The 14,354-nt window shown below is 45.6% G+C and overlaps 1 protein-coding gene across 1 annotated transcript in view; it reads right to left on the bottom strand.

The window, feature by feature from the left end:
- Nucleotides 1-14,354, bottom strand: part of CACNA1B (calcium voltage-gated channel subunit alpha1 B) — a 1,044,174-nt gene that overhangs the window by 956,157 nt on the left and 73,663 nt on the right. The gene's annotated exons all lie outside the window — the stretch shown is intronic.

Genomic DNA, 14,354 nt, shown 5'->3' with positions numbered 1-14,354 from the left:
TTAGCAAATAACCAATGATACATTTCACAAGGAAAGATAGCTCCTCACAACTAAAAATACCTATGTCTATCTTAGCAAGATTTCTGCATGATGCTCGATGACGCAGGTCTTATTTAGTTTCTGAAAGGAGCGGGCAGAGATCATGGGTGATTATTATGACATGGTCAGAATGTTTTTCACTCTCCCCTTTTTTAAGCTATTACACTAATTTAATAATTCAATTTTTTTAATACTATGGATTTTAAGGTTGCCTTTTTAGTGTTTATATTCGTGCACATGATATTGTATTTTATTCGCATGTTTTATGGGCCACGTCCCAATATAAACTATCTTTGTTGTTGAAAATATCTCCACAGACAGCAAAGCCATCCATCCCTTGCCCCTAAGCCAGTGACCTCATCAGGACCACACAATTCAATGGTCCAAATGAACTTAGATCACTATTTCCCCCACCCACCTGGCCTTTAATATTTCAAATCTTTATTGGGGGTCCTGTCCTCTCACACTGGGGGTGCTGGTCCTTGTTGAACTTTCTATTGAAAGATCAGCTGAGGGTCTGTGACAGGAAAACTCTGATCAGACCCTCCAACTGTGCTTTACACTAAAAAGGACACGTATTGCACCTCCCAACTCGATGACCCTCCACTTGCGTCTTCCCATGGCCAACAAATGGATACAAGAAGGATGAAGGAGGAAGAAGGGTGACCGAGTGACTCCGTAGTACAGAAGCCCCTGCACCCTCACCCGCAGCTTCCTCATCAACCTAGGATGCTCCTATATACATTAATGAAACTGGTGCTTCGCTCATTGTAACTATACTCTGTGCACAACAATTGAATAAATACGAAGACACAACACTTACCTACCTATGGTTGTGGAAAGTGATTAACTCTCAGTACTCTCTTTCAATATCCTTTTCCCTAAGTTACTGCCCATGCAATATCGTGCCCAAAAGCCATAAATTACAAATGTGACCTAATGTTTTATTTCTGCAAGGGACTTTTTTTTGCCCCAGCCAGATCTGAGGCCATTTCACCTTTTCATAATTCGGAGTTCATAAAATATTGGGCACGTTTAATTGATAAAAAAGTATTACAATGGAGCGCAGCAACCCAAGTTGGTGCACTGCGTGGCGCTAGGATGGGTCATTTCTGCTCCGATGTGGCACTGCAGGTCTTTTTCCCAGCACTGACGCATAAAACAGCCTTTCTAGAGCCATGCGCACACACGTTTGCAAAGGTGTTTGTACTGAAAAGGTACCCTTCCAATACAAACTACTATGATTAAACTCTCTTTAGCACTTTTAACAGATTGGAGGAACGCTGTACACTGCAGCACACATGCAAGGTGGGAAAAAGTTAAGAGGAATAAAGACATTTCTCCTTGGTAGCGCCTGCCTCAAGAAGGTGGCATTTTTGTTTCAAAGTGCTGTCTAACAAGTTAAGCACTGCTTTGTGTCAAAAACCATGGGTGATAGCATGAGAATGCCCATGTACCACCCACGGGACACCCTCAGAGATGCAAAGTAGCGCAAAGCACAGTACATAAAGTTTTGTGCTGGGAAGTAAAAACTTTATCAATACTTTGTGTGCCCTGGCAACAGTGTTGATTCATCTACCCAACAGTATCATGAAATAATGTGCAGGGACTGTTAATTACAGAGCTTTGGAACTGTCAAAACTGTGTTAAAACGTACTATATACAAATCAAGTTATTAATATGTATTACAGCTGCACCAGCAGGTACAACCAGGAGGACATTAAGGCATATCTTTCCTGCCACCCTATGTATCAATGGAGATTACAAATCCCAGGCTGTGTGTAGCCATGCCCTGCTCTTATGCCCTATAAGCCAACTGTAACTGTAGCAGACACAGGCACCTGGTGCAGAAAGCACAGGGTGAAAGCCAAGTGCAAGGTGAGAGATGCCTCGGCATGAGCACCAACCTGTAGTAGCCAAGCACTAGCCAATGCCGGCAGCTCTGCACATTGTGGAGACTTCCATCATCTTTCCTGGATTCAACTTTGGCATCCTGGGATCCCATGTTTTAAACACCCACCTGGCTGCCAGTGACTCAGCCCTGGGCACGCCCGCCTGGTTACAGAAATACTGCACTCTATGCTGCAGCTAAGGGTTGAACTGTGCACACGGGAGGCAAGTTCATAAAATATTTGGTGGGGTCCGGTTGATCCAATTTTGAATATAATTTTGGTGAAACCTGCACGTGAGACCGAGGCAGGCTCATACATTTATTGTAGGTTTGCAATTTGTTCCATGTTTAAAACTGACCTTGCCTTTAACTTTATTTCCAGATCTCTGCTCCTTCCCCACTCTGCTCACGCCTGCAGTGCTTAATTTAAGCCGGTGGTTTCCGGTGCTCGGCACTTATGACATTCTGCTGCTTGGTGGTGCTCTTTGTCTCATTTGGAGATGAGCGTAACAACAGTGGTTTATTAATTCAATGCACTTTAAAAAAGACTAATGCCTGCCGCCAAAGCCATTCTTATAGCTTTGGTGGTCTGGAATAGTCAGAATTGTCAAACTCGCAGGTGTGTGATAGTTAGTAGTTGTGTTGTTCCTGTTATTGGCAGCACTGGCAACGGCAGTGGGCGGTGCAAGCGGAAGAGGCCTCCTGAAGAGGGCCCGGACACCAATTGTACAAATTAAGCACTGCCTGTCTGTGTGCTCCCACACTACCCTTCCACCTCTGCAGTCTCTGAACACTCAGCCCCCCTGCTCTTTAACCCTTCAGCTCACAAACGATCTCCTCTGTGCCCGGCTGGATGGGAGTGAACGCAGCGTGCACAGCGCACACTCGCACTCGTAACCTTTTCTAAGCGCCTGGCAGGAGTGTCTGACTTGAATGTTCAGTCATCCAAATTCGTTCAAAAAATGGCCTACAGACGCATAGACAGGATAACAAATACATCTGAGGAAAGAAAAGTGCTTGAGCCTAGCCAGCCGTTGGCACCCGCATCCTTCCTCGAAGTTTTAAATGAATCCCTTAGCTTTGTGACCACTGAGTGCGCATTCAAGAACAAATGTGTTGCACTAGAAGCCGCAGCACTGACGTTGCAGCACTAAGCTGCACATCCGCTAGAATGTTTTTGGGCAGGATTTTTTGCACGGTCAGTTGATCTGCACAAGCGGGTTGCCTCACCTTTGAACCCGTGCTGAAGACCAAATATTCAGACCAATAAACCTACACGCGAAAATGTCTGACGTATCATGGAGGCAAAAAACCGCACGAGCAAGCGCCTTTCCAGTGCCTCTCCGACAGCACTCCCGTTCCATGACAGGATAATGCACGTGCTGCCAGGAAAGGCACTCTCGTGTTGGCCCTTTAAATACTGCTGAGGGCGCAAGCTCCACAGAAATGGCGCCCTTGAATATGCAGTGCATTCATCTCATTGCATGCATGCCGCTATTCACCATGTACGGGGAGGGGGGGCAGAGCGGGGTGGGGGGGGGGGGGAGGGCGGTAGTGCACGGGCGATCTCTCACCACAAGCACATTTCCTGCCATTACGTTCGCTAATCCAGACTTGCTGAGGAAGTGACATAGCACGTTTCCACCTGTGAACACAACTGTGTGCATCTTAAAAGCAGGTAAACCCTGCCCTCCCACCAGTGTATGTTTCAAGGCCTCCCAGGAGAGGCCCTGCTGGCGGAGTCGTTCTGACATTCACACACTCCAGACATGGTAGCGCCCGTACGCGAGATCTTAATGCGTCAGAAAACACGCTGCGCATTAGCTCTACTGAAAAGAAGGTGGTGGTAGGTGTTGGCTAGCTCGGCTGGTGAAGAGAGCGGCCTTGAGACCGGATTTTCATGAATTAGAACATCTGCGCGTGTACGTTTAGATCTGGACGGACGACGTGCTGTATGTAGCGCCTTTCTTTCCTGACCATCTAGTAACCAAACGAAGCGCTGGATAAAAGTGCCTGGAGAAAGGTCAGTTGGCTGAACGCACGACACAAGCAATGCTAATGAATAAACTCAAGCCTGCAGTCTGTCATCCTATTAATACCATTACAATAAATTGTACCCTAAAAAATATTCCTATATATCTTAGAAGGTGCCCGACAGGCCTTATGTGCTGCACCATTGGCATTTCCAGTTAAGCCCAGTATGAAAAATGCAAGCTGCCATCTCCATCTCTAGGGGTATATTTACTAGCCCCTGTCGTCACCACAGCATCACTTTTTAAGACATTGTGGTGGTGATAAGGGCTTCACCTTATTTACAAGGCAGCATAAAGCCACTTAATGTGGCTTAACGCCGTCTTGTAAATAAGGCACCCTTTCACGCTATACTTAGCGTGAAAGGGGCAGGCAATGGGTGTTGCGGTAACCGTTCCACCGCAACACCCATTGATTTCGACACTGCCCCATATTTACAAGCGTGGCGTAAATATGGGGCAGTGCCAAAATTAAGACCAGGAAAAAACCTGGTCTTACCCTGGCACAACAAGGAGAAATGTTTAATTTCTCCTCGTTTTTGCTGTTTCCGTGTGTGCTGCGTTGTGCAGCACACATAGCAACAGCAAAGGGCCATTGATTGTTTATGTGCCGGAAGCTGTCACTTCCTGCACATAAACAATCTTTAAAACAAATGACGTTTTGCAACTTCTTTGTGTGCTGCATTAAGCAGCACACATAGAAGTTATGAACCACCATTAAAAGATTGTCTATGTGCAGGCAGGGACACCTTCCTGCACATAAACAATCTTCCCCTGTAATGCAGGCACCCTTGCACTATGGTGTCTGCGTTGGTGCTAGGCAGCTAATCAACGCAGGGGGAGATGCACTGTATCCTTGTAAATACAGCGTTTGAGAAGTGGCAGAGCGCGGCGGTGAGCCAAGGAGGCTAACCCCGCGCTCCGCCAATTCCTCGTAAATATGCCCCTTAGTTCCCTCTTGTAGTGAGCAGCAGTGCCTGCGGTTCAATGCCTACTTATGACTTTGGCAATCAGTAGGTGTACTGCACTAGTGTGGACCACAATCAGAACAGGCTGACTTGTGACAATGATAAAAAAAAGGTGCAACTAATGCAATGGCAGCGGCCTCGGAATGGGGGGAGTGGGGCGGGAGGGATGAAAAAAATTGAAAAATAAACATACCTTCTTTGCCGATGCACACCTTTGCTCCATTATCACTCTACTGGCAGCAGCAGAAGCCCCCAGGCCCCCGGACTTTCCCAGCCAATCACGACCCTGCATGAGCAGCATCATGATTGCTGTCAGCGGCCTGTTTGGCTGCTCAGGCAGTGCCTGGGAGCCTGGGCATGTTTTCCACCGGGCGGTGCAACACAGCCAGGTGGAGAACATGGTAAGTGCGCATGAACTGTTTGGGCGGCCAAACCATCATGGGCACTTAGGGAGTGTAAACCACTCCTGCGCCCTCTGACAGCAGCGAGTCAAGCCCCGCCCAGCCCTAACATGACTTTGAGTAGCACAGAAAAATAAAATGAGAATAACGTCTTGCTATTATCATTTTGTTTTTATTTTTTTGCACTGCTTAAAGAGCAGAGGGCGTAGCTCTCCCGTATTAACGGAGGAGCCACCACTAAACTAATGTGCAGTGAATTACATGATGGCTATGTACAGGTTACCAGGCCGCCAGCGTTAGGTTGTATAGAAGTAAAATGTGCTTTATTAAATGATGATAGATTTTGGTGACTGCAATTTGCTTTAGCAGTCTTTGCTGACAAACCAAACGACAACCTATAGCAAGCTCCATTAATGAATATGTTTTTAAATACCAAGCAATAAGTAATATCAAAGTACCTATTTCTACCCCAAATATTCTGCATCCTACTCGCAGAATGTGAGAGTCACTGAGTCACATCGCTTTGCAGAAAGGGGGCTTTGTGCTCGCAAATTCCATACAGAGTCAAAGAAACAGGTTCTCCACAACCTTTAGATAATAGGATCCAGATTTTTAACGATTTGTGCCACGTTTTTGACTCTGACCGGACGCAAAATCCATGTTGGTATTTATGAAGCAATGGAAATGTCAAATTGCGTTAGGATGTTAAAAAAAAAACACAACATTGCATTACTTTGCGTCAGGGACGCGCTCCATGCATGGGTGCTCCTGTGCACCCACCAAGGATTTTGAAACAAATCCGTATTTACAAAGAGCTGTAGATGTGGGTTTGCACAAAATTGGTGCGCCTGCCTGTGACTACCGTAATAAGGAGAAATATATATTTTTCTCCTTATTATTTCCTCTTGGCATGTGTGCGGCATTCTGCCGCACACATAGAAGAGAAAAAAGCCTCCAAGGACAGTTTATGTGCAGAAAGGTACCACTTCCTGCACAAAAAACGATCCTGACCATAACACAGGCCCCCTTGCACTATGGTGCAAGGGGGCCGGAGTTGAAGCTGGGCAGGCCAAAGTGCAGAACGGCTCCAGGTCTTTGAAAACATGGTGTAGTTCTGCTCTCTCCCTTTCACGCAACACAGAGCAGCAACTTCATTTGCATTGAGTGAAATGTTTGTAAATCTGGGTCCAAATTTCACTTGGGGCTAAAATGGAGACAAGGATCTCCACTCTCTCGTGTTCCAAAGGCCTTGCTACCACGAGATACCGATTACTGATGTGAAAGCTTTCCTCCTGACGAAAGACCCACTCGGGTCGGAAACGCATAGGGGTTTAATGAAACCGAGGATTGACGTCTTGGATGACATGTGAATAGAGCTTCATAGATGTATGTATGGCTCAATAGTAGAGACATTTAAGAAACATATCACTAAATATACCTTGGACCATTGTGGGGATATTTTTTTGTGATCAGTATTAAATAAAAGAGAAGTTACTGGAAATAACAGACTTCTCGTAATGGGAACCTAAGAGTCGCCCATGCCTGCTGAGGAAGGGTCTGGGACCCCCATGCTAAGGTGCCATCTGTCAGTCTCACGGAGTGATGCTTTCTGCATTAGTTTTAGAAACCTTGGTCAATCCTTCTGAGAGGTAAACATTTCTATACATTGGTCCCAGTTACAGTGGCGGCCACTATGTAGCTGGGGTGGCAAGCCTGGGGCGGGGGTGAGGGGTAAATGAAAAAAAAGAACAAAAAATGACTTACCTGCACTCCGGCTGCTTTCTTTCCGTCCACTTTGGCTCTTCCGTGGAGTCCAGGAGCAGGAAGGAAGCAGGAACCACGAAGCTCCTAGAATCCCCTATCCAATCACAACGCTGCGATTGGTCTGAGCGCCGTGGTTCGACGCTCAGGCAGGGACTGGGAGGCTGGCCATGTTCTCCACCCAGCCTGTGTATTACAGCCGTGGAAAACACGCAAACTGCGCATGACTGTTAAGAGTGCCACCACGTCCTTAATCCTATGATGACTAGCCCCGCCCCTAACCAGCCGAGCCAGGAACGGAAAAATAAAAGGATGCTAACGTTGAGTTATTTTCCTTTTTCAACTGTTCGCAGAGCAGCGGGGCGACGCTCCTCCACCTTAGCAGAGGAGCCGTTCCTGCCCAGTTATCCAGCACGTTCCACGCCAACAGCAGAATGCCCTCCATCGCAGTCACACTCCTCCCAGCCATCACTTGTAGCGGTGAGAAGCTCTGCATGACTGCGGCGCTACATTGTCATTTCCTATCTTCTCTAATTGCCTTTCCTCTGATTAGAAATGCATTTGACGCTGTGACGTTGTTGCGATGCTGGGCGTGCCCTGGAAGCAGATCAATGCACAGGTTTCTGAAGCCATGCCTGCCTCTCTGGGGTCTCCAGTGCATCACTCCGGACCAGTCCCCGCTGCTAAGAGAACAATGGATTCACAAAGAGAAGACATTTTTCATGAGGCCTAAGAATGGTTGTTGAAGTCCCAGATGGAACATTACATAAATCCTAGCTGCCAATTACCTGCTCCTCATTCACTGGGCTGGAGATAAAAGGGGCCTACTCAGCTGTCTAGGCGCTTTGAAGGACACCTCTTCAGACCCCCCAGGATATCGCGACTTCGTGATTAGCAACAAACAAAACACAAAATCTGCGTTCTTGTAAAAATCCTGCGATGTTTACAAAAATGCCCACAAACATTGGTATTGAATTTAAATTGAGGCCGCTAAGTCTCTAATTGGCTCTGCGCTGAGCCAATAGAATGAGGGTGAGCAGCAACAGGATAGCAGGCAGCAGAGATGCTACGCTTGAGTGACCGTGCGCTTCACAAGTATCGCTTTCATTCATTCGTTCATTAAATTCCTCTGTCGCCTGCCTTTAAAGTGCGCAGGGCCCTCCTTCTGTGCTGACAGCCCCTGCCCTCTCCCCAGTGCTATATAAAGCAACAACAACAAAAATTGTCAGGGACTCTTTATTTTTTGTTTGCAGCTTTATATAGTGCGAATTCTGTAGGTATGGGAGCTCTTTATATGAGTTCCAGTTACATTAAACAAGGTTACTTTTTTTAGTTACTGTTGAGATTAAGTGATTTTCACAGAATTACAGGATGTTGCTCAGGGACTCAAAGTGGTTCCCCAGCTGCAAAGTCCCCAGCTCTGCCCTTAACCCCTTCGCCGCGGCGGGAATTCCGCCGCGGCGCTGGGGTGTGCGGGGATGCAGCGCGGTGGCGCTGTGCTCATGACGGAGCCGCTCCGTCATGAGCCACAGTTGAGCTGTGCTCATGACGGAACGGTTCCGTCATGACTCCGCCCAGTTGCGTTGTCCCCCCGCACAGGCGGGGAAACAGCGCCGCGTGGGCGGAGCGGCCGCCAACGGTCGTGGCATGACGGAACCGTTCCGTCATGAGCACACGGCAACCGTGGCTCATGACGGAGCGGTTCCGTCATGAGCGGGGAAGGGGTTAATGACACTTGCCCACACTGTCACCCCTGCCTGTGCCTCCTCTCTCCATTGTAAACACCCCTCCCCCAACAACCCCACCTGTGCCTGCTGCACTGTGCGCCTTAGGAATAGTGGCTTCTAATGCTAGAGAGAGCAATTTTTTTTTAGATATGCTCTCTCTGGCATCAGACCCTCCTGTTCCAAGGCGCGGTGCTCCTGTACACTCTGCCAGGTCCCAGAAAGGGACTTGTCAGAGTCTCCAGTAGTGACCAAGTAGTATTTTTGTGACTAGCACATGTTCTGCCTGATGTCAAAATACTGCACATTTTGGGGTTTGGGATCGCAAATTTTGTTTTGTCTTTGCTGCAAAATGTAACCAACACTGGACGGAAAACCAGGTGGGGATTATCCAATGGGCTGTAACAATCCCTCGAAGCCTATATATTTATGATTATAGGGATGTCGTTGAGTTTGTTAGTCCGGCCTACCGGGCTTGATCCATTAGTCTATTGGTTGTATTCTGGGCTGTGTTCAATGCCCATTTGACTATAAATCTGTGCCACAACTGGCAGGCCGTTGCATGTTGTCAATAAATCACCATCTAATCAAAGATTATGGCTATCTCCTAAGTCAAGCTGAGGCCTTACAAGGCTCGGAAGCAGCTGCATTTCATCAGGGACCAGAACGATGCAAGTTGATGCAGAGCTGACTGAGCAAAGGATCTTACACAGTCCGAACACCAAGCAAGCAGCGTCTAGGCACTCATGTACATTGGCCCGCGCAAGCACAGAGAACTGAGTGACGTCACAAGTAGGATTGCAATAACTCTACATAGCTACAATACCACGCCTGTTACTCCTTTTCCTGCAACAGAGAACAGTGCATAAGCAGGACTCCCATCGGTGGCGCCTCCAGTCAAAGACTGCAGCCTGGCTTAATAAATTAAATGAGCCATACTCAGAATCAATGCTACTTAGCATGGTATCAACACGTAAAAATGTGGGGAAACATTTTATTAAGTTTTCTCTATAGTCAAGGTCACACCTATACAATATTCTCAGATTCAGCAATCTGCAATATGTAATTTATGTGTAACAGTCCGCCTTTACATGCGGCCCCCCCAGCCTCCCTCTCCAATTGCCTAAGCTCACTCCCTGAGCTGTCACTGAATGAGGCTCTAACTTCTACATTTACAGCCTGCAAGATTATGAGGATGGCCCAATCATCTCCTCAGATAACAAAGGGCAGAACCTGAGACTGACAGTGCCTGGAAAAGGCTGTCTAGATGCAGTCCTGCTGGGAAGGGAACAGGGGCACCTACTCCGCTAAGGAGTGTCGCCTCACTCCTCTCAGAGCAGTAGAAAAGGGAAAAATAAAATGATAATAACGTTATTATTTAATTTTTTGTAGCTACAGGGGCTAGGTTAGGGTGGGCGGGGCTTGTGTCACAGAGAGGAGGGGTGGCTTGTGCACAATAAGTCTGGATGTCGGTTTGACCGGCTGTATGGGCCAGCCATACATTCATGCACACTTTGCATGTTCTCCAACAGCTGTATTGCACAGCCTGGGGGGAGAACATGCACAGGCTCCCACTCCCTGTCTGAGTACCGAACCATGGAGCTCAGACCACTTACGACACTGCTGTCATGGTGACAGCAGCATCGTTATTGGCTTAGGGGAGCCTGTGTTCTTCCGGATTCAGAGTCAGGAAGAGAAGTGGAGAGACAACGCAGGAGAGACGGCGAAAGATGTAAGTGGTTTAATTTTTTTTTTTTATTGTTGTCAAACTCCCTCCCACCCCGCTACCCCCGTTTTCTACTAGTCGCCACTGGAAGGGAAGCTCCTGCCTTCATCTACAGTCCTGCCCTCAGTACTTTGCACTATTTGGGCAGCTATACAAAGTCTGGGTTGTAATCTGGAATGTAGAGTAGAGGATATGGTACCTTAATACTGCAGCTAAAATATCAAGAACAAAAATATTGAAAGGCAAGTGCATACGGAGAAGTACAGATTTGTTATTCTTAACTCCACATGTACATACATATATATCACCATGGTACATATATTTGGAGCTACATATATAAAATCTATACAAACATATGTTTTGAAGTTTCGGGGCTCAATATTATGACTATGATATTAAGGTATAACAGTATTCCCTACTCAATATTCAGGAGCCACCCAAAGACTGGAGTCCATAATGTTGTCAGTGCCAAGCCAGTAAGTAACGTCCCAGGGAACAAACTGTGCTCTAAGCAAGGGGAAAGTTAGTACGGGATGAATGCGCTCGCGCCTCCACGATTCAATGGTTAATGCCAGCGGAAAATCAAAGATGTATTTTAGGTCAAGGTTTTACATTTTTTGTCACCTTCACTTTTATGTGGGGCAAAGATTTTGCTTTTCTGTACTTTTTCAAAAGGGGAGAAGGAGCCCTTGTCATGTCCTGTTCTATGCATTGCTGTCTCAGAGACCCCTTTCCTCTTCCCTCTTTTCTCCGGGGTGCTCTCAGAGTCCCCCCCCCCCATCTTTACTTCTGTTTTTTTAATATTGCTACTGTTGTTTATAATTCACATTCCTGTGCTCATTGCCCAATTCCACTTTCCTATTCTATCACACTGGGACATAAAAATGGCAAATCTGCCTTTTTATTGCCCCTCCATGGCAGTGTTTGGCCACCAAAATAGTGACTTGAGAAGCAGTCTGCATTTTTATCATCCGTATTTTACTAGTGGATATTCATTTCAAACATTTCAAGTATCACTGTTAGGTCAACAAACTGAGATCTTACTTTTGACCACTAACGTCACTCGATAGGGGAGGCTGACATCAAATAATCCATATTTTCCAGACTTATATTAGAAGTGGGCTCAACCTCTTCAGCACCCACATTACAAAAGGGGGTCGCCAATGCTATTGGGAGGACATGACGGCCACGTACCAATGGTCCACTTTTCCCTCATCCGCAGTATTTCCTCAAGGCAAAATGGAAGAAGTGATGGAGGGTAAGCAATCGGTGGCAGCCGCATGGAAAGCTTCACTCGCTTTCAGATCACTCACAGGGGCTTTAACTACATTTTCTAATTGGCCCAGCATATTTAGTCAAATTTTATTTTTACAAAGCCGGCCAATTGTGACCGATGGTTTAAAATAGGGTGATTCCAATAGTTCCATATTTTCTATAAATCCAACAAGATCCATTCTCCGGAAACTATAAGAAACTCTGTTGCTGTCCATCCCTATCACAGCACCCAAAAACATACGTAAAGACATTGAAAATATAAGGGCCAAAGATTTGGAAACAGTGAAATGGACAAGAGGTGGAGTTCTGTTACCTAGAATTATGAGTGTCCAAAATACTCTACCCGGGCGTGAAACAGGAAAAATTGGATGTATGACGTTACAACGCGTGCTGTTACAACGCATGCTGTTACAACGAAACTGTTACAACGCAAGTGGATTTACAACACATGCCATTACAACGCAAGTCTTTACATCGACTTGCGCTAGATGGCGTGCTAACATTAGAAAAGTGTAATTTACTATTCCAACTCCAGTCCACTTAACAGTAGGGAAGGTGTTGGGATAGTAAACTACACTATTTGTAATGTTAGCACGCCATCTAGCGCAAGTCGATGTAAAGACATGCGTTGTAATGGCATGCGTTGTAAATCCACTTGCGTTGTAACAGTTTCGTTGTAATGGTAGTGCGTTGTAAAAGTTGCGTTGTAAAGGTTGTTCCCCGGAAAAATTAATCAGTTATTGTATTTTGACACAGGGGGTGGAATACCCTAATTCTATGTTTTTTAATTATAATTCTGTGTTCAGTAGTAGAGACATAAGCAGGATTTCTGAGGCAATCTGATGGACCAAATTTCTTCTCAGTCACAAGTCGCTTTGGCCAATAAGATTGGCTAGTAAGTCCTCCACCCTTTGTGAAAAACAACTGTGACTGTTTCAGATATTCCATCAGGGAGTGAAGATCTTCCAGAGAATTCTGCATAGAGGGAGAAAACTTCACCATTTGACCAACATGCCCATGTTCCACCACTTTCCAAAATGCCCTGAAGTTCATTCCCCTCAAACATGAATGAAAAAAGCCAGCAAAACTTAGGCTCGTGGCCCCAAAACAGTCCAGTGAAATATACAGGAGACTTGCAAAGTCTGTGGAAAAGAATATCTGAATGCAGGCAGCAGTGTTTCAAGGACATCAAAATTCATCAACAAGAGAGGCACCAAAGCAAGCCCCTGACCCCACAGTGTTACCAGTCAGAAAATCTTCAGTTCACATAAAAAGTACTTAATTCACTGGAGGGGATCAGCATCTGAGTTTACTATTCACACCGTCTTAAGCAAGATATCAGTCTAATATAGGGCGAGTGATGTACATGGATGGACAAGTAAATATCCGCCAGCAGGACAGGTAGCCCTGGGAAAGTTTAAGAAAGGCTGCAGATCAAGGACAAACATTATTTAGTTTGGGAGAGGATGAGGTAGCAAAGAAAAGAAAGGAACGTTATAAAAAGAGACATGCCAATCAGAGTGAAAATAGCAACTATGAAAGCAAAAGAAAACAAATGTGAGGGGAAAATGAATAATGAAGGTCCATTGAGTAAAACATTAGGAAAAGAGTTAAATAAAAAGGACTAAGAGTAGAGTTGAAGAGAGGACATCATGTGACAAAAAGGACAAAAAAGAGAGCAAATAAGATTTTGCATGGATTGAGTAAGAATAGAGAAGACAAGAAAGAGAAGAAGAGAAAAGAGAGAGAAAATGGTGAAAGACAAATAAATGATAGAGAAGCAATAGCAAAAAAAAATTAAAAAGGGGAGAGCCACGTATATTGAGAGAGAAGGAAGAAACAGAGAGAAACTGAGGTGAGATCAAAGAGAGTTAAAGGGACGGAAAGAATGGCGCTAAGTTATGGGGGTGCCAAAACAATGAATAGAAATTGAGGTGAAAATTAGGGAAAGAAAATAAATGAGAAAAAGAAGGAATAAGAAGGTAAAAATATTGTACAGAATGAGAAGAAAGGTGCCCACTGTGCCACAGGACTCAAGTTATGCCTCACTGGCAAGCCCTGCTAGGCCAAAACCCGAATGGGTTTGTTTCTGTCCTCCTCTGGAGACCTGGCTCAGAAACAAGACCACTATGCATATGGCTGGTCTGTGTCTAGAGTGGCACGTTGGGTGACTAACAGTGGTCTAGAATGTAGACAGTAGTTTAGATTCATTTAAGTTTCCTCCAGTCACTTTATTGTTTGTTTAAGATGCACAAACATATACCAACGGGGAAGGGCAGGAAGGAGTGAAGAAAAGAGACTGAAAGAGAGAATTAGGATGGAAAGAGGGAGAGAATAATAGAAATAGTATGAGAGAAATACATTGGAATAACTAAGAAAGATACAGGTGAAAGAGGAACAGAGAAAATGTGTCAAAGTGAGAGAATGGGGAAGCAAGCAGAAGGGAGTGACAGAAGGAGCAGCATATGTAGGAAAGAAGGCTGAGCTAGAGCAGAAGATGGAGAATGAGAAGGAGACACAGGATGAGACCGAATAAACA

This window comes from Triturus cristatus, chromosome 1_2, assembly GCF_964204655.1.
Source record: "Triturus cristatus chromosome 1_2, aTriCri1.1, whole genome shotgun sequence".
Classification (NCBI taxonomy): Eukaryota; Metazoa; Chordata; class Amphibia; order Caudata; family Salamandridae; genus Triturus; species Triturus cristatus.
Note: the sequence above shows the minus strand (reverse complement) of the source record. Positions and strands in the feature narration are given on the sequence as shown.